The sequence below is a fragment of the Narcine bancroftii genome, chromosome 7, assembly GCF_036971445.1.
Source record: "Narcine bancroftii isolate sNarBan1 chromosome 7, sNarBan1.hap1, whole genome shotgun sequence".
NCBI lineage: Eukaryota > Metazoa > Chordata > Chondrichthyes > Torpediniformes > Narcinidae > Narcine > Narcine bancroftii.
This window is the reverse complement of record NC_091475.1, coordinates 4,616,940-4,640,224: the sequence shown is the minus strand read 5'-3', so window position 1 is coordinate 4,640,224 and position 23,285 is coordinate 4,616,940. Positions and strand designations below refer to the sequence as shown.

General features: G+C 40.8%; 1 protein-coding gene across 7 annotated transcripts in view; it reads left to right on the top strand.

Moving 5' to 3' along the window:
• LOC138738423 (HMG box transcription factor BBX) overlaps window positions 1–23,285 on the top strand; it is a 285,557-nt gene that overhangs the window by 3,440 nt on the left and 258,832 nt on the right. For 6 of the 7 annotated variants that reach the window (XM_069888607.1, XM_069888615.1, XM_069888604.1 and 3 more), the window contains one exon: window positions 11,972–12,061. The exons of the other annotated variant lie outside the window; for it this stretch is intronic. The gene's annotated coding sequence lies outside the window, so the exon portion shown is untranslated. The remainder of the gene's footprint in view (window positions 1–11,971; window positions 12,062–23,285) is intronic. 7 annotated transcript variants of the gene reach the window in all.

Genomic DNA, 23,285 nt, shown 5'->3' with positions numbered 1-23,285 from the left:
CTAAAAACCTTACAGAGAACACTTTCTTTGCTTCTTCTTGGAATTAACCTCGGTATTCTGCACAAATCATTTATTATTCATTTCAGTTAACTCCAAACATTAAAAATTTAAACATACAATGAAGTGATCTTTACAAACCAATAAAAAAAATCTAATTCTAGAAATTGTTTTAATATTTGAGAAAAATAACACAATGTTAACAATTTCCCTAATGCTATTCAGAAAGCTTTCATATAATAACATGAAAATTGTTAGCAAGATTTCCTGAACAGTGTGACAATGATAAAAGGTAAAGGTTCCATTATTGTCACGTAATACTACATTTAGAATGTAACACAAAATTCTTTAACTTTTGTCTACCATAAGGCAGACAGGGAGTTGCTACTTTGTCCAGCGCTCCTTCGAATCGTGGTAAAATACAATGCTGGAGAAACTCAGCAGGTCAAACTGTGTTCTTTATGTAGCAAAGAGAAAAATACATTACTTTTTTTAATTTTTTTTCGGGCTTGAGCCTTCATCAAGGTATGGAAAAATGTCTGCAGACTTCCAAATAATAGGGTAAGTTGGGGGGGGGGGGGGGGGGGGGTGGAGGCTTGATCACAAAGACAGGAAGGAATAGGTGGAGACGGGATGCCACAGCAGCAAGCAAGGGGAGGAGAGATGGCTAGGTGAATAGAGAGGGAATGGGGTGGAGAGTTAACAGGAGGAAGGGAAGGGAGGGGGAAAGGAGAGCAGGTTAACAGAAACCAGAAAAGTCGATGTTAATCCCATCATATGTAAAGTGGCCAGGCAGAAAGTCAAGTGTTGTTCCTCCAATTTGCAGCTGGTCTTTGGGACAGTACACAAAGCCATGGACAGACATGTGAATATGGGAATGTGATGCAGAACTGAAATGGTTGGCCACCTGGAGGTCACTCACTGGTGCAGACACTGCGAATATGCTCAGTGAAGTGATTTCCCAGTCTTTCTGATGTAGAAAAGGTCACAAAGGGAGCCCTGGATGCAGTTAATCAATTCTGGAGATTCACAAGTGAAGTGTTGCTTCACTTGAAAGGCCTGTTTAGGGCCCCGGTCTGTTGTGAGGGAGGAGGTGTGAGTGCAACTGTGGCACTTCTTCCAGTCACAGGGGTGGAGAGAGACGGGTGGAATGAGGGGAGGGATCAGTGCACGAGGGAGTCATGGAGGGAGCACTCAATTCAGAAGGCAGAGAGGGAAAGATGTGTCTAGTAGTGGCATCCTGTTGTAAGTGTTGGAAATTCCAGAGGATAATGTGTTGGATGCAGAGGCTAGTGGGGTGGTATGTGAGGACAAAGATAATCCTGTGTTTGCTGTGTCTGGGGGCAGGGGGGCCAGGGCAGAAATAGAGGGAACAGTGAAATTAAGAGAATAGAATCGAGGGTGTGAGGAAGTATAGTCAAGGTAGTTGTGGAAATTGATGGGTTTGTAATATATGTCAGTGAAAAGCTTTGTCTTCCAAGATGGAGACAGAGTGTTCCAAAAGGGGGACAGTGCTGTCAGAGATGGGCCAGAGGAGTTTGAAATTGGGGTGGAAGATAGCCGTGAAGTGAATGAAGTTGATGAGCTCATTGTGGGTCCATGAGGCAGCCCTGATGTAGTCATCAGTGTTACAGAGGAAAAGTTGAGGGGCTTTGCCTGTGTAGGCTTGCAGCATGGATTGCTCCACAAAGCACTCAAAACAGGCAGGCAGAGCTGGGATCCATGCAGGTACACATGGCTACTCCTTTGATTTGATTTAGACAAAGTGAGATGAATTAAAGGAGAAATTGTTCAGAGTGAGGACAAGTTCTACCAAGCGGAGGAAGGTGGTGGTAGAGAGTGACTGGTCGGATTTGTGGTCCAGAAAGAAGTGAAGTGCTCTGAGACCTTCTGTCTGGGGATGGAAGTATAAAGGGATTGGACGTCCATCGTGAAGATGGGGCGGTCCAGTTCAAGGAATCTAAAGTCACTGAAGAGATGGAGGGCATGTACAGTATAGCAGATATAGGTGGGGAGGGATTGGACCAGGGTCAAAAAGATAGTCAAAGGTAAGACATAACTAGTTTGGTGGGGGACAAGTGCAAGCAGAAACAATGGTGAGGTAGGAGGTAGGGGTGCAACTGTGGCATTTCCTGGATTTATGTTTCTTGAATAAAAGCAGTGCAGGGATTGGAGACAATGAGGTTGGAGATGGTGTTGGAGACAGTGGCTTGAAGAGCCATGGTGTGGTCCTGTGGAAGGGGTAAGTAGGAGGAGATGACTGAGAACTGTCGTCTGGCCTCAGCAAGGTGGAGGTCAGTGTGTCAGACCACAACAGCAGCACCCTTGTCCGCAGGTTTGATGGTGTGGTTGGGATTGTTGCGCAGGGAATGGAGTGCAGAGTGTCTAGAGGAAGTTGAGGCAGTTGATGTCTCAATGGCACTTAGAAATGAAGCGATCCAAGTGGGCAGCTGGCCAGGAAGAGGTGTCCAAGAGGAGAAAAAAGGCTTAAAATGGGGAGAAGGGGTCTTGGGTAGGGGGAGTGGGGGTTGGTGGAGAGTCTCAGTCATGGAAGAAGGCCTGGAGATGGAGGCAACAGAAGAAGAATTCGGCATTGTGGCATGTGCGAAACTCATTAAGTGGAGGGGGATGAAGATAAGGCCTCTGCTGAAGACCGAGCGCTCTCAATCAGAGGGGATGGTAAAGACCAAGCAGAGATCAGAATGGGAATTGGAGTGGAAGAGGGTCTTTGGAGGAGCTGGAGGGTTAGAGAGGTCAGAGGGTAGAAAAGGGAGGTGGTGGATTGGGGAGGTCTGATAGGAGAGGTGGGGAAGTCAGAGGGAGGAGTTAACTCGAGAGGAGGGGAGATGGAGTAGATTAGGGAGAAGTGTAGGGGGATAGGGAAGGGTAAGGAGTAGTAGGGGGGATGAGCAAGTGAGATCCAGCAATGAGATTAAGGCCACAGTAGTGCCTATGTCAGGAACCATGTGGTGGAAGTCAGCGTGAAAAGCTCTGGCCTGAGGGTGGCAAAGCATCAGGACCTCCTGCAGGTAGGCTGGAGTCGGCGGTCAAAGCATCGGGAGTTCCGGTAAGTGAGCAGCCAGGGCCGGGGGGGGGTTAACCTAACTTAACCCCCTTCTAATTCTAAGCGCACATGTATGTAATGTGTGTGTAAGTTCAGAAAAGTTCTTTGATTCAGAATCCAATCTCACTTCTCATTCCTCCAAGTTCACCAGGCTTTGGTGCTTGAAAGGTAAATGGTTACCACTCAGGAAGGATCTTGTTGATTTTCAGAGAGAGATTTGTTGTTCCAGGACACCCACACTGATTCCTTTTTAATCATCCCCTTAGGGTTCTCCAGATAACCTCTTTCAGGTCACCACCGAGTGCCTTTTTGTTTCTCCTATTTCAAGTGCAACATTAGACAGCCAGACCTCTCCCCTTGCATGAACCACAAGGACTTTGGCCAGGCTGAACTAAGCACTCACAACCCGTCTTCCAAATGGGGTTTTCCACGAGCTTGCCAGCTTGTCCTGTTCCAGTCCCAGTTGCTGCTGCTGACTGTAAAACTGTAGAACTGATCTCTGTCTCTCTCTCTGAGCGAAAAACCTGTTTTACTCTCTCTCTGTTTGGAAAACCACATGACCCTCCTAAAACAGCAAGTTCCACTCCAGACAGAATGAGGTCCCGACAAGTTCTTTCATCTGTTGCCTTTTTGTAAACAACAATCCATTAGTGAAGTCTCTTGGGTACTCTCCAAAGCTTTTGTAAAGACTGTTGTCCCCGACATATCTAGCATGAACAGAGCTCCAGTATTTTAAATAAAATCTGTTTGAGTATTTGTATGTGACCGACACTGAAAAACCCTGCCCCAGTTTATCTCCCAAAAACTTATCTGATTGGCTGATTGCACTGATATGTGTTGCTCTGAATGCTCCAAACCAGCCTCCTCCTGTTTTACTTCCTATCAGCCTAACAACATATCTTTCTTTGCCATATATAATTATCAAGCTTCCTCATTAATTCATTTCAGCTATTTGGCTACCCTACTGGTTTTGGGAGTAAGTTCCACATTGTCACTACTCAGCCCACAGTGTGAAGTTTGTCTAATTTTGCTGCTGTGGAGCACCAATTAACATTTTGTCACAGTGCTATATCAATGGAAATTATGGTTCTCATGGACCCGCAAATAGATGTGCAATTTCGGCACCTATTTTATTAAACTTTATCACCATACTTCCAAAACTTCTGTCAGTTCTCTCTTTTCCTATGACCTTATTGTCCTGAGATGAATGATTATTAGACAATCCCAGGAAAACTGAGGGTGCCAGATGGCATGTAAAATCGTTGCAGACCCCTTCCATGCCACACAGCATCTTTCAGCTGTTCCTGTCAGGAAAGATATTCAGGAGTATTAGAACCAGGACCACCAGGCTGAGGAACAGTTTCTTCCCATGGGCAGTAAGAATGCTGAATGACCAAAGGAACTACTCACACCAACCATCCAAAGCTCATATTTGTATTTATTTGAATATATGAATACTTGTCCTGCAGATTTTTTGTTTGTCTGTACATGTGTTGTGACTGCGTGTTTTGCACCAAGGACTGGAGAATGCCATTCCGTTGGGTTCTACTTATGCAATCAGATGACAATAAACTTGATTAGTTTGGAACTCCTGTAAGGTTTACTTACCTTACATTCTCCTTGCAAATTGTTCACTAGTTTAAAAAAAATCTCACCTTCATCTCTCTGCAATTATACTCCCAAACTCCAATGAAATGCAAACCCTAACTTTCTCCAGTCCTTGAGGCCTGTTTGGAGGCTGCAGTCGCCAGCCTCCCACTCACCATTTACTTAATCATCTGCTTCAGTTCCTCTCACCCATGCTTAGACTTGACCACAAGCCAGACCAATTAAACCTCCTCCCCTTATCTAAACACTGACTTTCCCAGCCTGCCCCAATGTCACACATTCACCCCACCCACCCTCTGACGACGGTAGTGGTCGCATTCATGACTAAAGTAACTGGCCCTCCCTTCCAGCTGAGCCCAGAAGCCTGCCCTTGGTCCTTGATAGCATACTTTTAAACATAAAATTTAAAGGAGACATGAGATGGGAATAAAATTGTCATTGGTACCTGAGTGTCAAACCAGTTAAGCAAACTTTATAGGATAAATGTCTTTCTCCTCTATTGGTGTCACTTGAATTATTTATAGGAGGAGGAAAAAAGAGGAGATATTACCAGTTTGCTATAAAGAATAGTTTTGCCATTTAAAAGTAATATAACACTAAGCTTTCACATTTGATGAGGTGCATTTCACACCTCATCAAAATTACCTAGCAATTAATCACTGAAAGTTCTTGAGTTGGTAAGGAGAGTTTAACGCAGTTGGTGCTTTCAAACTGCCTTGTAAAATGGGGTTAACTGGGCAATTTGCCTGGTTAGTGCCCCACTCTCAAGGCTGCTTGAAACGGTCTGACCCAGTCAACCAAGTCCCTGCCCTACCTCGGAGGTAGACAGGGAACCCAGTTAAACTTCTCCAGGACGCGTCAACTGGCAGCTTGAACAGCAAAACGACCAACCCAGTTACTCCTGTGACATTAGCACTTACGTGCTGGCATCACAGCACGTGCCAGCATCCCAGCTGAAGTGTCTGCAGTGATCAGGGGAAGATGGGGTCACTGCCGGGGCCTGGGGTGGAGAAGTTGGGGGAGGGGGTGAGAGGTCACTGCCGCACGGGAGAGAGGAGAGGGGTTGGCTGTCGCAGGTTGGGGGGTGGGGAGTGCGATTGACAGTGGGAGGGAGACTGACAGCTGGTGTGGAGGATGGGGAAGACTAGTTTGTGTGATGCGTCACTTACTGCATCGTCGCGGGGACGGGATTCCCCTTAAATCGCTGGGTTGGCGATTTACTGTGGCTATTCCGCCCCACCCCCAGCTTAAAAGGTGCTGGAGGCACCTTTGCCCCACTAATCGCACCTGGGTCCCAGGAGGGCTACCTGGGTGCTGCAGCTTAAAAGCACCTCATGACAAAAGGAACTCAGTGCAGTTTTGATGATGTAATGTTGGGAAAAATCTCTGAAAAAAATTAACATAATTACTGCCTGTCTGGTCATTCACACCTTTTTAGATTGCAAGTACCTGAGTGAAGCAGTCCCTGTGGTTGGATGTGCAGTAGAGTGGATGACCGACAACAAATTTTCCTGGTACAATTTACACTGCAGGCTTCCTCTAAAATGTTGTAGGGGTCCTGCAGGATAAATCGTGGTGCAGGAATTGACTCAAAATTCCTGCACATTCCTTTTTAGACTGCCCATGTAATGGCAAAATTCCTTGATTGTGCATTACATGCCTGCAGTCTAAAAACCCCTCATGAAATAGTGAAGACCAGATTAATAAATCCACTTTTCTTATTCCACTTTTCATTTTATAATTCATATTTATTTCAAGGTTCATTTTATTGTCATATTATTTTACATTTTTATGTATATTAAGTCATCTATTTCAACTTTTGTCTGCCATAAGGCAAACAAAGCTGCTCTGTGCATTGCCTGGCTTCCCAAATAGGAGAAAGAGAAGCAAATGAGAGACCCTTCAGAATCACTGAGTGTTTGTGGAATCATTTCCAGCATTCCTGCAGCTAGGGTCGGCTCCAAGGGGGGGCAATCGCGGGCATTGCCTCCCAAACGAGGTATTGTGACCCACCCCCCCCCCCACTCGCTCATGGCCATTACCCCCCACCAAATGAGGAATTGAGGTATTGTGACCCGTAGCCTAGCCTAGTGTCACTAGTCCCCAGGCATTTGTCTACTACGTCAGAGGAGGGAAGGGGAAGGTGTGGAGAAGGTTCATAGTAGGCAGTTAGGTAGCACCCCCCCCCCGCTGAAGGTCAGATTGTGAACCCTGCGGTTACCCCAATGTTCTCCTGCAAAAACTTGTCTTGGCACTGACCCTGGCAGCAATCCAAACTCCAAATCCAAACCTCCAATACCTTCAGGAAGCCTTCAGCAACCAAAACCTTTTGGGTGGCCTTCTTATCCTCAGCACCACTTGAATCCCAGTTCCAATACCTGCTTCCCACGAGCCAGTCTCGAGCAGCCCTCAGCACGTGTGGGTCCTTTGACCACCAAGTCAGCAACAAACCGCAACCTGTGTGAGTCCTTCAGCTGCTGGTTCGCTGCCATGATCACCTTCCCTTTAGAGTCATCTGCCATGCTTCTCCTTCTTAATGTGAGATGTTCTCCCCATTTCTAGTACATTGTGCTGATCCCCCAGAATCTGCATGTCCTTGTGATATACTGGCCAGCACAGGCATCGCCGATGACTTGGGCACAGACCTCTGGTACAGGATCTCAAACAAACACCAAGGCATTAGGGCCCTATTTAGTAATGCTGCGTCGACACCACCACCATCCTCCCCCACCCAACCCTGGCGCTCTCCCGCGTCCATACCAGTGGTTCTTACAGCAGCTCTGACAGCGATTAGATTATTAATTTAATAGAGCCAGCTATCATTGGATAGGAGTAAAATATTGGTACCATCGTGATGTGATTATATTTTGGAGGGAAAAAAAATTGGAAAATAATTAACTTTCAGAAAGAAATTGAGATTTCGAGTCCCAGTTTTAAAACGCACTTAAGTTTTCCATCCATTCATGTATGCCCGGATGTGTCCATATATGGAAAGTTTGTCTCATTGCAATCAATAATTAATAAAGCTACATTAATAAAGCTACATAACTCATCTAATATCAGAAAAACAGATGAATTTAATCTGATGATATCAGATGAATTTAAGAAGCAGGAACAGCTGTAGCCACCTTTACCCATAAGCCTGCCATTCTATAAGTCATTGGTAGCCTGATTTTGGTCTCAGTTTCACTTCTCCGTCTGTTTTCCATTACTCTTGCTTTCCTTCATATTGGCTTGAGTATATTCATGATTCTATCTCTGTAGAGCTCTGAGTAAAGAAATCAAAAGATTCACATCTCTTTAAGAAGAAATGTCTTCTCATTTTCTTAAACCAGTGACTCTTTATTCTGAATCAGTTCTCAATTTCATCATGAGCAAGAACATCGTCCGAATATCTTCCCCGTCAAACTGCTCAGAACCTTGTGTGTTTCTTTAAATCACTGTTAATCTTCTAAATGACAGTATTCATAGGCCCAATTTGTATAAACTTTCCTCATAAAACAATCTTCATCTCAGTCATAGCAGGATCAAATGATACAAAATTTGACAATTAAGAGCAAATGTAACATCCTCACTTCTACAGCTGCAGTCATCTAGTTATCATAGACTGTAAGTGTAAGTGATCTACTGGGCTATAGTACTGTTAATTGTGAACAGCCAAGCCTTACTACCAACTAACTTATTTGCTCAAAGCGGCAGTATATCTCACAATGCTGCCATGGGATTGAGGGGGAGGAGAAGGCCGTGGTATGGTTTATAATACATATTTTGGCAGACCAGAGTAAACAGAGTCCTGCCTTCACATCTTATATTTAGCAAGTGGTTACACTCAAAAGTATGATATCTTTAGCCTTCACAAAAGAACCAAGCAAATGTAAGCAAATTATTCATTGCATTTTCACTTAGGGAGTTTGATATTTCTGCTACACTTATTTCAGTGAACAATATATAATTATTTAACAGATTTATTTGATCTTGACTGAACAAAGTTTTCCATGGCAAATAAGAGGCTCCAAAAAAAATAAGTTTGCAAAGAAAACCAATTTGCCTTTGGTAGTTTCAACAGCTCTCTACCAAATGTAGGGTGTTTCAGACTTGTCTGCCATGCCCCAAGTTCTGTAATAAGATGTCCATGGATTTGAATACCATTCTGCAGTGATGTTTGAAATTATCCTCTTGTAACTGACTCCTAATTGCACAAAGACATTGGGCACTCTTTAAGAAGGAAGGAAATGGAAATTGTAGTAGAAATTATACAACATTGTATTGAAAGCAATCGGAGTTGGGTAACAGTTAAAGAGAGTGCATACTTAAAAATTCTGCAACTTTGACTGAAAACAGTGAGATTGACAAAATTAGAAGAATAATGGAGAAAGTAAGAGAGTTGCTAATCATTTTCTGAACTTGGTTAGTAAATTTCTGGTCAAACTTAGGGCAATTCTGAAGTTTAAAAATCATAAAAGAGGTTCCATGTAAACTTTGCTTCAATCAAAAATTATCTGGGCACACAACAAAGATACCAAGTGCAGCAAAGTTGTCAATAATTAAACAAATGTTGTCATATTCAAAGTTACTTGACCATTGTGCACCTTTACTCAAGGTATCCAATCATGAGAATGACTTTCTATTTTCCAACAAGAAGTTCTGAACACTTTCCCTTGACATTACCTGTACTCAAAATACCAGAATCAATATCTTGAAAGATGATCCAGAATCTTAATCCTGTTTGGCTGTTCAGTTAGTTTAGTAGAAAATGCATATCTTTACAAAAACATAAGAAATAGAAACAGGAGAAGGCTATTCGGCCCATCAGGCTCTGCCATTCAAAGAGATCACGGCTGATCTGATGATCGGCTCATCTCCATCTATCTGTCTTTTCCCCATATCCTTTAATTCCCCTACTATGTAAAAATCTATCCAACTTTGTCTTAAATATATTTACAGAGGTACCCTCTACTCCTTCAATGGGCAGCGAATTCCATAGATACACCACTCTCTGGGAAAAGCAGTTCCTCCTCATCTCTGATCTAAATCTATTAACCTGAATCTTGAGGCTATGTCCCCTAGTTATAGTCTTCCCCACTCAAGGAACAACTTACCTACCTCTGTCTTAACTATGCCTTTGACAATTTTGGGGAACTTTGGAGTTTTGTAATCTTTTCTGTCTTCATTTTACAAACATCAGTGAATGTCAGTTTTGAAATTTGTTACAATTGATGCATTTTTGCTGAAAAGTTCAAAATTTCTATCTACTCTCACTTTGTGGAACTGCTTCATGTCAGCGTGCTCGACTGACCTACATATAATTTTGTTTTGCTTGTGCAGAGAAAATAGTTTGGTGGCATCAAACTGTTCAATGACGTTAAAATTTTTAATTAAATTACTACATTTCTTCTACTTCCTCGATTTACAGAAAGCATTCATTCTTGGAAAACATTGTTAAGCAAAATATTGAAGTCTGAGGGAAATGTGATCCAATGGGGAAAGAGAGTGACATGACGTGTATCCCATGGAATCAATGGCATTATGGTGAAAATTCATAAATCAAACATTTATTGAATCACTGAACTTAATCTTGTAAACTCAAAAGAATACATAGTCTCTGTAAGGAATGAAAAGAGATGTAGAGCATGTGAAAGGTAAAGCAGGGTGCAAAATAGCAATTTGTGGAAGTGAAGGAAACCGGACAGATACAACTGACAATGCACCAGAAGAAGCATTGAGGGAGGAGAACGGATGAAGGATTGCATGAAGGATTGTTGTGTGTATTCCACAAAACCATAGCCAAACCTTGGCTTCATGCAAATTCTCACTGCTACAATAAGTGAAAGGAGATGAAGCAGAAATTGTCTAATGTAAGAACATGTAGAGCCAGACCAATTAATATGTCGCTGGAGGACAACTACTGGTAGTGGACATCTTTTTTTTTTAAAGGAAGAAATAAAAGGCTGTGGCTTGATCTGAAGTGTAGAGGAATTGTACATAAATAGTTAAGATAAACCAGTTGGAACCAGGAAGCTGGAAACTTAGAGTGGCAGAGGGCATCAGATATGTCACAGATGTAAGTGGAAAGGGACTGAACCAAGGGAGAAAATCAGTAAATTTGGTCAGGCAAGAGCAAACTGAAACAATGGGTTTACCTGAGAATAATGCTTGTGAATCTTGGAGAGATGATAGAAGTGGGCTCTGCAGGGCTGGGAAATAGCTAAGCTGTAGATGAAAACCCCTAAGGGAAAATAATTGGTGATTCTCTGGGAGACAATCACCCTGAATTCAGTGGTGGGAAGATGATTCAGAAGAGGGTGTTTGACATTTGGCCTTTGCAAGGCAGATGTTATTTCACCAAGTCACAACAGCCACAACCATACAGGAGGCTTGATAATGATTTCAGACTTGGTCTTTAGTGTGTGGTATATTACAAATTCCAAAACAAGGCTAGGTTAGAATTAGTAGGAAGAGTGGAAAAACTGAGTTTGCCAATTACACATAGTAATGATTAGATTGAGATCAGCTAAAAGGAGCGATTAAGAATGCTGGAGGCAAAAAGAGTCCAACTTCTTACAGACTGTGCCATTATAGTGTTGCATTAACCGTGCCACCTCTGTAGTTTCACAGGGATGAAGCTGGGATTTCTGCTGAGGACAGTTTATTCTTGATAGGGAGAGGAAAGTCAGAGGGGATGAGATTGTGGCAAAAATTAGACTAAATTTTAATGCTCCCCAATACTAAACAGTCTGTGTATTAACAAAATCTTTCATCTAAAACTTGCCAGAAGAGCATGGAGTTGACGTTTGAAATTATGTGCTTGGAACTACTGCACACGAGTCAATGCCTAGAATAGGATAAAATGAAATAATGATTAGGAAGAAAGATAACTGTTTAACAATTTGGTTTTATCAGCTGCTGTTTGGTTTATTTAGTTTGGAGTGCAAAATTGTATTGCAAATTTAGCTTTTTTTCGAGATTTTTCAGTGATCACACTGAATCTGAGATTGAGATCTTATGTTTGGGTCTAAAACCAACAAGAAGTTATAATCTACATTAATTTGCTATAAAATCTGGTTAACTGAAGAACAGATGTTTTGTAGAGACTTGACTTTCAAATGTACAATCATAGAGTTAAGTGAAACTCCTGGAATTCAAACCATCTAGACTTCCTCCCTAATGGCCCATGGTCTTTTACAATGCAGAATAAAAGTGCTGCCAGAAGAAAATGCCAAAGCCGTCTTTACACACTCCATCTAGTTTCAGGGTTCATTTTTTTTGTGAATGAGTGGATTTTCCTTGTTTTTACTGGAACAGGAAATTCTAAGAGACTGACGTCATCAAGGCAGGGACTGCTGCAGCCAGGACTCAGAGGAAGCTGCTTTCCATGTGACTTACTGTACTTCAGTGAGTAACTAATTGTCTTTGATTCCCAAGTTATTTATGAAATGCATCACTCATAGAAATAAAAGAGAAGTTAATCACTATTACTGTTAACTTCAATTTTAAAATGACTAATTTACAGTTCTCCACCATGCAAAGTTTTATCACTGCATACTTGTGCATTTTACAAGGACTTTCCATTGATTGAGTAAAGGGCTATTTGATTCCTGAAGGAATGGTTTAATTGATAGTTTTAAATTTGCTAACTGTCTGAATAACAAAGCCACAAATCATGCATATTAATCAAGATTCCTGGATAAATCCAGATTGAACTCCTTTGTCTCAAGCCTTTATCATGTCGCATCATGTTTCTGTGCGCATGCAACTAACGTTTACCAAACCTTAATTTTACCCTTTGACAAAATCTGACTGAGTATTTTCTATGATTCCAGAAATTTCTCATGGTCTATAACACAGATGTTACACATCTACACAGAAACCATGAAGAATAGGCAGTGGCAGTCCATGTCTTTATGTCACTTGTGCAGGTGCGGCCTGAAAATGGACTGGTTTGAAGCCTGCTTTGATGTTGGCTAAAAAGGGTCTGATGTTAACTTGGGTTTCTGCTGGATAGACTAAGATGTCAATCTTTCTTTTGTGGTTTTCCCAATGTTCACTTCTAAACCAACTAAACTGCCTCATCTTGGCCTGGTCCTCTTACGCACCAATCCCCTCTCAATCCACTGCCATTCTTTCTATTCATCCCATCATTTTGCAATCAGCAGTCCAAGTGACCTCTGCTCAACAGTCCAGGACAGCAAAAATAAGCAGAAGGACTTTTGTGTTAAACACATACCATAGACAATAAAATATTGATGCTAGGGTAGGGGTGTTGTCCAAAACTGCCTTCGGTCCTCAGTGCTGCAATTGTTTAACGTGCTCTTTCAGGACCTGGCCTTTATGGGACTGAGTTCAGCTTTTGGTAGAATTTGGTACCTTATTTCAGTGCCATAAACTTGCTTGGCACGCATGAATTTGTCTTTTGTTATGTGTAAACAACATGAAGTATTAATTGTGCTTGTGGAACTGGACTTCAGCAATAACAGGCTTCCTCAGGAAAAGTTATGATTGCACAACATGTTCTTGGAAAGTATTTTCCCAAGATTGGGACTTTAGAAACTCTGTCTTTCCCATTTTCCTTTACAATTTTTGTTCTTTGGCTTGGCTTCGCGGACGAAGATTTATGGAGGGGGTAAAAAGTCCACGTCAGCTGCAGGCTCGTTTGTGGCTGACCAGTCCGATGCGGGACAGGCAGACACGATTGCAGCGGTTGCAAGGGAAAATTGGTTGGTTGGGGTTGGGTGTTGGGTTTTTCCTCCTTTGCCTTTTGTCAGTGAGGTGGGCTCTGCGGTCTTCTTCAAAGGAGGCTGCTGCCCGCCAAACTGTGAGGCGCCAAGATGCACGGTTTGAGGCGTTATCAGCCCACTGGCGGTGGTCAATGTGGCAGGCACCAAGAGATTTCTTTAGGCAGTCCTTGTACCTTTTCTTTGGTGCACCTCTGTCACGGTGGCCAGTGGAGAGCTCGCCATATAATACGATCTTGGGAAGGCGATGGTCCTCCATTCTGGAGACGTGACCCATCCAGCGCAGCTGGATCTTCAGCAGCGTGGACTCGATGCTGTCGACCTCTGCCATCTCGAGTACCTCGACGTTAGGGGTGTGAGCGCTCCAATGGATGTTGAGGATGGAGCGGAGACAACGCTGGTGGAAGCGTTCTAGGAGCCGTAGGTGGTGCCGGTAGAGGACCCATGATTCGGAGCCGAACAGGAGTGTGGGTATGACAACGGCTCTGTATACGCTTATCTTTGTGAGGTTTTTCAGTTGGTTGTTTTTCCAGACTCTTTTGTGTAGTCTTCCAAAGGAGCTATTTGCCTTGGCGAGTCTGTTGTCTATCTCATTGTCGATCCTTGCATCTGATGAAATGGTGCAGCCGAGATAGGTAAACTGGTTGACCGTTTTGAGTTTTGTGTGCCCGATGGAGATGTGGGAGATGTACAAAGTTCCTCAACATGATTATCCAACTGCACGAAAACCAACAAGGTCGGGTCAGATACAGCAATGAGCTCTCTGAACCCTTCTCCATTAACAATGGCGTGAAGCAAGGCTGTGTTCTCGCACCAACCCTCTTTTCAATCTTCTTCAGCATGATGCTGAACCAAGCCATGAAAGACCCCAACAATGAAGACGCTGTTTACATCCGGTACCGCACGGATGGCAGTCTCTTCAATCTGAGGCGCCTGCAAGCTCACACCAAGACACAAGAGAAACTTGTCCGTGAACTACTCTTTGCAGATGATGCCGCTTTAGTTGCCCATTCAGAGCCAGCTCTTCAGCGCTTGACGTCCTGCTTTGCGGAAACTGCCAAAATGTTTGGCCTGGAAGTCAGCCTGAAGAAAACTGAGGTCCTCCATCAGCCAGCTCCCCACCATGACTACCAACAATTTTTGTTAATGCATAAACAATAGTTAGGAAAGGAAATTCTAAGAGACTGCATACTTTATGGAAATATGGTATTAAGTTTAATTTTATTTTTGGTTTTCCAGATTATTTTAACAAAATCTTAATAGATTAGGCCTTAAAATAGGTTTGATCTTAAATATGTTTCATTACCATCACTAAATTGATGGGCCTGGAATGATCATCGAATTCTAATTTGTGTTATGCCTACACCACAGCTAATAAAACTGCTCTATTTCTCATCAGATTTGTTACTCAGCCTGAGTTAGAACCCATATGTGAATTTTTCCAGTTTAATTCTTTTCAGTGACGAGACTATACTCCCCCTCCTTTATGAGGATGACCTCCAGGAAATAAAACAGGACCACTACTTCCTTGGCATGTCAACGATTTTGCATTTGTGGTATACCTCCCCCTACCATACAGTCTCTGCTTTTGGTGGTTTGTGGTAATAATTTTGTTTGAACCTCTGTCTCACATCCTTTTTTGTTCTTTTGATAATAAACAAGGAGATATGTTATTGATTATATCACAGATTTCTCTGCAACAGATGTGCTTTCTGTGGGAGTTAGTTCATATGCTTTGAAACAGACAGTTTTAATTATAGAACATCTTGCTCAATAGCCCCAAATTCATTTTCTGTGAAATATACTTTCCTCTGTAATATTTTTCATCTGCCATTCTACTCCCTGCTGCCAGAAAAAGGGCTGCCTCAATCCACCATATGCCGAGGAAGTAATGATTCTTCTTGTTTCTCCGCGATCATCCAACCAATGGAGAAAGAGGCTAGTGTACTAGTGAAAGGCAGAATTTTGTAAATTACCATTCAAATTCAGATTCAAATATGGAGTAAACTATCTATGGTACTTGTATCATTATATTACACTTTTCCAATATGTGAATAATATATATTCTACTTCAAGCATTTTGTTTGCAAAGACTCAATGACCACCAACTTTAGAATTATAATATGATATTGCAAACCCATTGAGCCTGAGTCAACTCTTTACAAGTTCACAAGATATAAGAGCAGAAGTAGACCAATCGGTCCATTGGGTCTGCTCTTCCATTTATTTATAAGCCGATCTTTATCACTCAGCCCCATTCCCCAGCCTTCTCCCCATAATCCTTGATCCCATGACTGATCAAATACCTGTTAATTTCTGTCTTAAATCCATGCAATGACCTCGTTTCTACAGATGCCTGTGGCAACAAGTTCCACAGACTCAGGACCACTGGCCAAAGAAATTTATCTTCATTTCTGTTTTGAATTGGCACCCTTTCATCCTGAAATTGTGGCCTCTTGACCTAGACTCCTCTACCATGGGAAACAACTTTGTCACATCTACACTATCCAGGCCTTTCAGCATTCAAATGTTTCTATGTGGTCCCCCCTCATCTTTCTATACTCCAGCGAGTACAGTCCAAGAGCTGACAAATGTACCTCATATGCTAACCCTTTCATTTCTAGTATCATTCCTGTAATCTTCTCTGAACCCTCTCTACTGCTAGTACATCCTTTCTCAAATAAGGTGCCCAAATCTGTTCACAGTGTTCCAAGTGAGGTCTCAACAGCGTCCTATAGAGTCTCATCATTACATCTCTGCTCTTGAATGCTATTCCTCTAGAAATGAATGCCAACATTGCATTCGCTTCCTTCACTGCCAAGTTAACCTGGAGGTTAACCCTTAGGGTATCCTGCATGACGACTCCCAAGTCCCTTTGCAACTCCAAATTTTGAATTTTATCCCCATCTAAATAATAGTCTGCCCATCTATTTCTTGTACCAAAGTGCATCACCATACACTTCCTAACATTGTATTTCATCTACCATCTCTTTGCCCGTTCTCCTAATCTATCCAAGTGTCTCTGCAGCCATTCTGTACAACCAGCTCTACTACCTATTTTGGTGTCAACCACAAATTTAGCCACAAAGCGATCTATTCCATTATCCAAATCATTTATGGACACATAAAAGGAAGTGATCCCAACACTGACCTCTGCAGAACACCACTAGTAAAAGGCAACCAATCTGAAAAGGATCCCCCTTATTCCCAGTCTGTTTCCTGCCCATTAACCAATGGTCTACCCATGCTAGTGTCCTTCCTGTCATTCCATGAGCGCTCATCTTGTTAAGCAGCATCATATGTTGCACCATATTAGCCTTTTGAAAGTCCAAGTACACAACATCCACTGCTTCTCACCTGTCTATCCTTGTTTGTTATCTCCACACAAAATTGTAGGTTTGTCAGGCATGGTTTTCCTTTAAGGGAACCATGCTGATTTGGACCTAACTTGATGATCCTCCAGGCACTCCGTAATCTCATCTTTGACAATTAATTCCAACATCTTACCAACCACTGATGTCAGATTAATAGATCTATAGTTTCCTTTCTACTGCCTCCTTCCCTTCTTAAACAGTGGAGAGACATTTGCGATGCTCCAGTCCTCTGGAACCACGCCAGAATCCATTGATTCCTGGAAGATCATTACCAATGCCCCCACAATCTCTGTAGCAACCTCCTTCAGAACTTGAGGGTGCATTCCATCTGGTCCTGAAGACATCTACCCTTAGACCATTTAGCTTCCCTTAAACCATTTAGCTTCCCAAGTACCTTCTCTTTTGTGATCTTAACAGCACTCACTTCACTTCCCAAAGGCCCTTGAGAGTCCAGTAAGCTACTAATGACTTCTACCGTAAAGATTGATTCAAAATATTAATTCAGTTCCTCTGCCATCTCCTTGTCTCCCATTACAATCTCTCCAGCGTCACTTTCTAACAGTCCTATGTCTACTCTTGTCTCTCTTTTACTTTTTATAGAGTTAAAAAAGCTTTTAGAATCTTCTTTGATATTATTTGCTAACCTCCTTTCATAATTTTTCATTCCTAATCACCTTCTTAGTTGCCTTCTCTAAATTTTTTAAGTTTCCAAGTCCTCTATCTTCCCACTAATTTTTTCCTTCCTTCTCTGTCCCCTCTTTTACTTTTACTCTGGCTTTAACTTTCCTTCTCAGCCACAATTGTCTCATTTTTCCATTCACAACTTTCGTTTTGGTATGTACCTTTCCTACACTTTCTTCATTTTTTTGCAGAAACTCCAGCATTGCTGATTCCCTAATAATGTGTTTTTCCAAACGATCCTCTCTCATGTGATTGTAATTTCCTTCACTCCACTGAAATATTGACACAATGGACTTTAGCCTTTCCTTATCAAATTTTCAGTGAACTCAGTCATGTTATGATCACTGCCTCGTAAGGGCCCTTTTACCTTAAGCTCTCTGGTTCATTTGATAGTACTCAGTCCAAAATAGCCAATCCCCTGGTGAGCTCATCAACAGGCTGCTCCAAGAAACCATCCTGTAGGCTTTCTACAAGCTCTCCCTCCTGGGATCCCGTACTGACCTGACTTTCCCAATCTACTTTCATGTCCTTCTGACATGCTTTTTTAAAATTTCCTGTTGTATTTTGTAGTCCACATCCCAGCTGCTGTTTGGAGGCCTGTATATATCTGCCATTAGGGTCCTTTTACCTTTACCATTCCTTAACTTTCCTTGATTCTCCCTCTTCTGATCTTATGTCACTTCTTTCCAATGATTTGATATTGTTGTTTACCAGCAGAGCCACACCACTCCCTCTGCCTACCTGCCTATTCTTCCGATACACCACTTATCCTTGGACATTCAGCTCCCATTGACACTCATCCTTTAGCCACAACTCCATAATGGCCACAACATCATACCCTCCAATCTGTAACTGTACTCCACTGCTATTTCCCCTTATCTTCACAAATTCATCTAAAGGTATTTATTCAACCCTCTTTTGAAGTTTCTTACCTCTGTGTAGTGCATTGAAGCTCATTATAATTCACTGTACATTTTTTTGCTCATGGTTTTTTTTACCCTTACATTAACGTTGTTGTTCCAGTCAATGCCTCCTTGATTTTTCACAATGCTATTAAATCTATCCTTGACTTTTACATGTCTTGTTCTTCTCTGCCTGAAAGGAAACTTCCATACATCCCTGCTACCATTCTAATAAATGTCATTACACTCAGTATAAGACTTTGATATCTAAATTGAGAGGCCCTTACATTAACCCAATGCACTGTCTAGGACCTTGACAATAAAATTTTATAAAACATAGGTTTAAGGTGAGAGGGGAAGATTTAAAGGGTAGTGAGTATATGCTACCAGAGGAAGTGTTAGAGGCATATATAATTACAATGTTTAAGACATTACATAGATAGGAAGTGTCTAGAAAGATATGGTCAAAATACAAGCAAACTGAATTAGAAAGGCATCTTTGTTAGTGTAGATGAGTTGGGCCTAAGTGTTTGTTTCCATTCTGTATAACTCTATAACTCTAACTCTAGGACTAAAACTGCATTATTTAGTTTATTTACTTTACGTTCTCTCTTCGCTCTTTCTACCAACTTTCATTGTTTCACATTTCTCAATTAAATTTCATTCACCTTGTGTCTGACCATTCATCAAACTACCAATATCTTCCTGATATCTATTGCAACTTACCACTGTTATTGTATTTCCAAATTTTGTGGCTACTACAGAGTTTAAAATGCCATCCTGAACATCCAAGTGCAGGCCATGAACAGAATCAAGAAGTAGGCATTGACCAGAGGCAATTTTACTCTCTCCTGATTAAAAAAAAACAATTGCTTACCACCACTCTCAAGGGACTCCTTGTACCTGCTCTGCCCTTCAATAGGTTCATGAATAATCTTTAACTCTTTCATTCTTTATTGTACCAACCTTCTATTCCTCAATTCTCATAATGTCCAAATAAAAACAATTGATCTCCATCTTGGAATAGCCCTCATGGGGGGGGAAAAAAATCTATGTTAGAATCTAGTTCAGATGAATCAACTTGTTTCTCATATACTCGACATTTTGAAGAGATATATATTGTACAAAATAATTCCATGAAATCATACTGTTATCAATTGTGTCATCAAGTGAGGTTAAGAGAGTTTCATTAAGAAGTCAATTGTAAAAAAAATATATATTCAGAAATATCTTCAAAGTCTCACTATTTCTTTGACGCCTCTTTATTTGGTATACTCTGCATACCTCCATCTCTTTTTCTGGAAGTATTCACAGTGGCATTCAAACAAAAAATGATGTGCCATGTCAAGATTCAAATGCAAACATAAGCTAACGGCAGACACAAATTCAGAAATTTGATTTGCTTAAGAGTGGAGACTTGGGAAGCTGTTAAATGTTAAAGCACTCATTACAGCAGTATAAAATACAAGATTTACAAGGATTGAAATGATGTTTGAAACAGATTCAATGTGAACCTCATCCATGCAATAAGAAAATGATAAAGCATTAAATAAGAAAAGGACATTCTAAATCCGTCAGGTTTAATTGCCAAAGTCTCTACAGTTTTCACCAGTATAAGATGTACTACGATTATTTAATTTTGAAAGGAAGCATTTCACGAAGTATGCAGTTGAGCTTATGAGATCAATTAAGAGTAATTCCAGAATATTTATCTAATGCACATTGTATATAATTCTAAATGCACTTTGTAATGATTATTCTTATATTATTTAAAATCTTTGGTGTAAAGCACCCTTTGCCTGTCCAATGAAGCCCAGTTTCAAAGCTGCGAAAAGTGAAAACATGCTGTGCTGGTAATCTAATCAAATGCAAACACTGAGAATTTGAAGCCGGAAATAAAATTAAATGGTGTCAACAAACCTGACCATGAATCCGTTGGCCTGCCTTAAAGACTAATTAACTAATATCCTTAAAGGAAGAACCTGCTTTTTTTGGTAGAAATGTGACTTCAATTATGAATATAGGAACATAGAAATAAGAGCAGGAGTAGAACACTTGACCTATTAAATTTGCTTTGCCACTTAATAAGATCTTGGCTGAACTTCACATCCCTGTAATCTTTCACTCCCTTGTTTATTAAGTTTCTAACTCTGCATTGAGAATCCAATAAAGTCTTTGGAACTCTCTTCCTTTAACTATGCCCAAAATCAAGAAGTTTGAATAAAAAGGTTGAGGTGTTGGGGGGGAGGGGTGTGGGGAATGGGAAGGAGGAAAGACACAGACTACCTGTTAAGAGACACAAATGTACTGGAGAAACTGTGCAGGTCGCGCAGCTTCAAGAAAAATGCGTCCATTGTTTCTTCAGAGTGACCCTGAAAAAAATCACCTCTTTCACCTCCAGAAGATTTTGAGGTTTTGGTTATCTGTCTCACGAGATTTATTGGTTCCTAGCATCTTAGAAAGAAATAGGGCATTCCAAAATATTTCTCCACTGAAGTCCTTTTCAAAATGCAGTCAACATTATATTGGATCTTACACTTAAACAGGCTTTCTCGAATGGAATTATATTCTTAACCAGTGTTGGTTACCCTTTACTTCCTAGTGATGCTGTGTGATCTGTTGAATTTCTCCAGTACATGTGTGTATTGCCTCACAATATGGTTTAGTTTGATTCCTGGACTGTTCACTTTGCAAAGTGTAAGCTACGATGATGACTATATCGTACAAATGGCTTAATTTTCCTTATGATAAAGAGAGGAAAGTATCAATCACAGGGCCTGCCACCACTTACAGTCCAACTTTGTTCAGAGGGCTGGAAAAGTCTGCAGAAAAATACTCAGTGTGAGTCAGTGCCTTTCGGAGATAAGATGAGAAAGAACATGTCCAAAATGCCAGACAGTAATCTGAATGAGTCATCTTACTAACCTCTGAATGTATCCCTACATCTAGTCCTCTAATGTGTAAGAAACTCATATTATTTTTGGAGTTTTGGAAATATGGTAATGGGAAAATCTGTAGATCTATTTCTAGTTAGTGCCTCTAGTATGTTGCTGGGATTTGCAAAACTAACTCAAGTCTTTAAAGCAACCAAGGAATCTATAATGTTGACATTGGAATTTTCTATCCTGTCAATAATACTTGAGAAAGTAGACAATTAGAGCATCCACAGGAAAGGTAGCATTATGGTTATCTGATAGAACCGAAGATCTAGTTGAGTAATTTAGGGACACAAGTTTAAATGCCACTGTGTAGCTGTCATTTTTATACTCACTTACTAAATTTTCTGATAGATACTTCTCGTAATACTCAAGTTGACCATAAAATGTCAGATTATCGTAAAAAGCATATCTAGTTAGCCATCCCTTGTCCTGATGAAACTGTATGATGATATAATGGACCAATAATGTGTTTGACTCCTAACTTCTCTCCAAAATACCATCACATTGCCACTCAGTAGGACAATTAGAGATAGACACTACATGTTGGTCTTAGAAGCATACCCACACCTTAAATGAAAGAAGAGATTTGTACATGTAATGATGACTCTCTGGGATAATTCTAAAACTACTGCTATTTACAATTGAATTCTGCTGAAGGCCACTTGCAAGAAAAATCATAGAGGCATTAAGAAGAATATGCTTCTACATATATATTTCTTTCAAAACTTTTATTTGTTAGTCATAGAAATATTGCAGTTTGAAAAATGGGATATTGGATTCATCTGGAATCCAATATATCTATATTGTATATCTATATACAATATAAAATATAATATAATCCGTCACAGTATGCGTTCCGACTCACCTACAAATTCAACATAGACAGACTTGAGAATGGATCTCATTCGTCACCTGGGGGCTGCCTGTATTCCTAAAGTGGTTTTAATAAAATATGTCAGAAATATTGGAAATTTGTCTAAAATGAGTTAGCAATGATGATATGAATACCCATTAAAAACACCAAGAGATTAATTGGGACAGGAAAGTTATGCGACTCTCTCCTATCATGACACCTGAATAAATACAACCAAGATCTAAATTAACCAGAAAATTGAGGAAATCACTTTTACTCTGTTAGTCTGAAGTAGCTCAATTTTTGTCTTTGAAAGATTGGATACGTTATTCTCTGAACCTTGGCTATAAATTACATAATGTGCTCAAATATAGGTACACATTTTCTTCAATTAAAAAACAGTAAGTCCCTGGGTTACGAAAGTCTGACTTATGAACAACTCATACTTACGAATGGACTATGCACAGCTTCAGCGGTTCATCGGCTCGAGGAAGGAGAACACCACCTGCCATTTTAAGTCAGATCATGTTGCAGTTAACACTGTGGTGAATGTATAACTTTGTATTTGCCTTAAATTTTTCTCTTATTTATCCTTGCTCCCAAGATTAAATCCACTAAAAAAAGAACTGTATGTACTGTTACGGGCCGAGAGGACCCCAAAACCCAGCAGCAATAGAAATTCACCAAGACAAATTGTTACTTAAACAAAAGTAGTTTTAATTTTCTTTAAACATAAAAACAGGATCAAATTTTAACTTATTACTATTTACTTAACCCCCTTCTAATTCTAAGCGTACATATATTTATTTGTATAAGTTCAGAAAAGTTCTTTGATTCACAGTCCAATCTCACTTCTCACTCCTCCAAGTTCACCAAAATTAGCCAATTCTTATACTGTGCACAGAATTTAACATTTATGAATTTTCACCAAGCTCTGGTGTTTAAAAGTAATTGGTTGCCACTCAGAAAAGTTCTCGTTGGTTTCAGAAAGAGATATGTTGCTTGTTGGAAACACGCAAACTGATTCCCCCCGATCAGCCACTTCAGTGTCTTACAGAAGAAACTCGCCCCATCATGGTTTTCCAAATGATAACCTCTTCTTCTGCAGGTCACTACAGAGTTCCTTTTTGTTTCC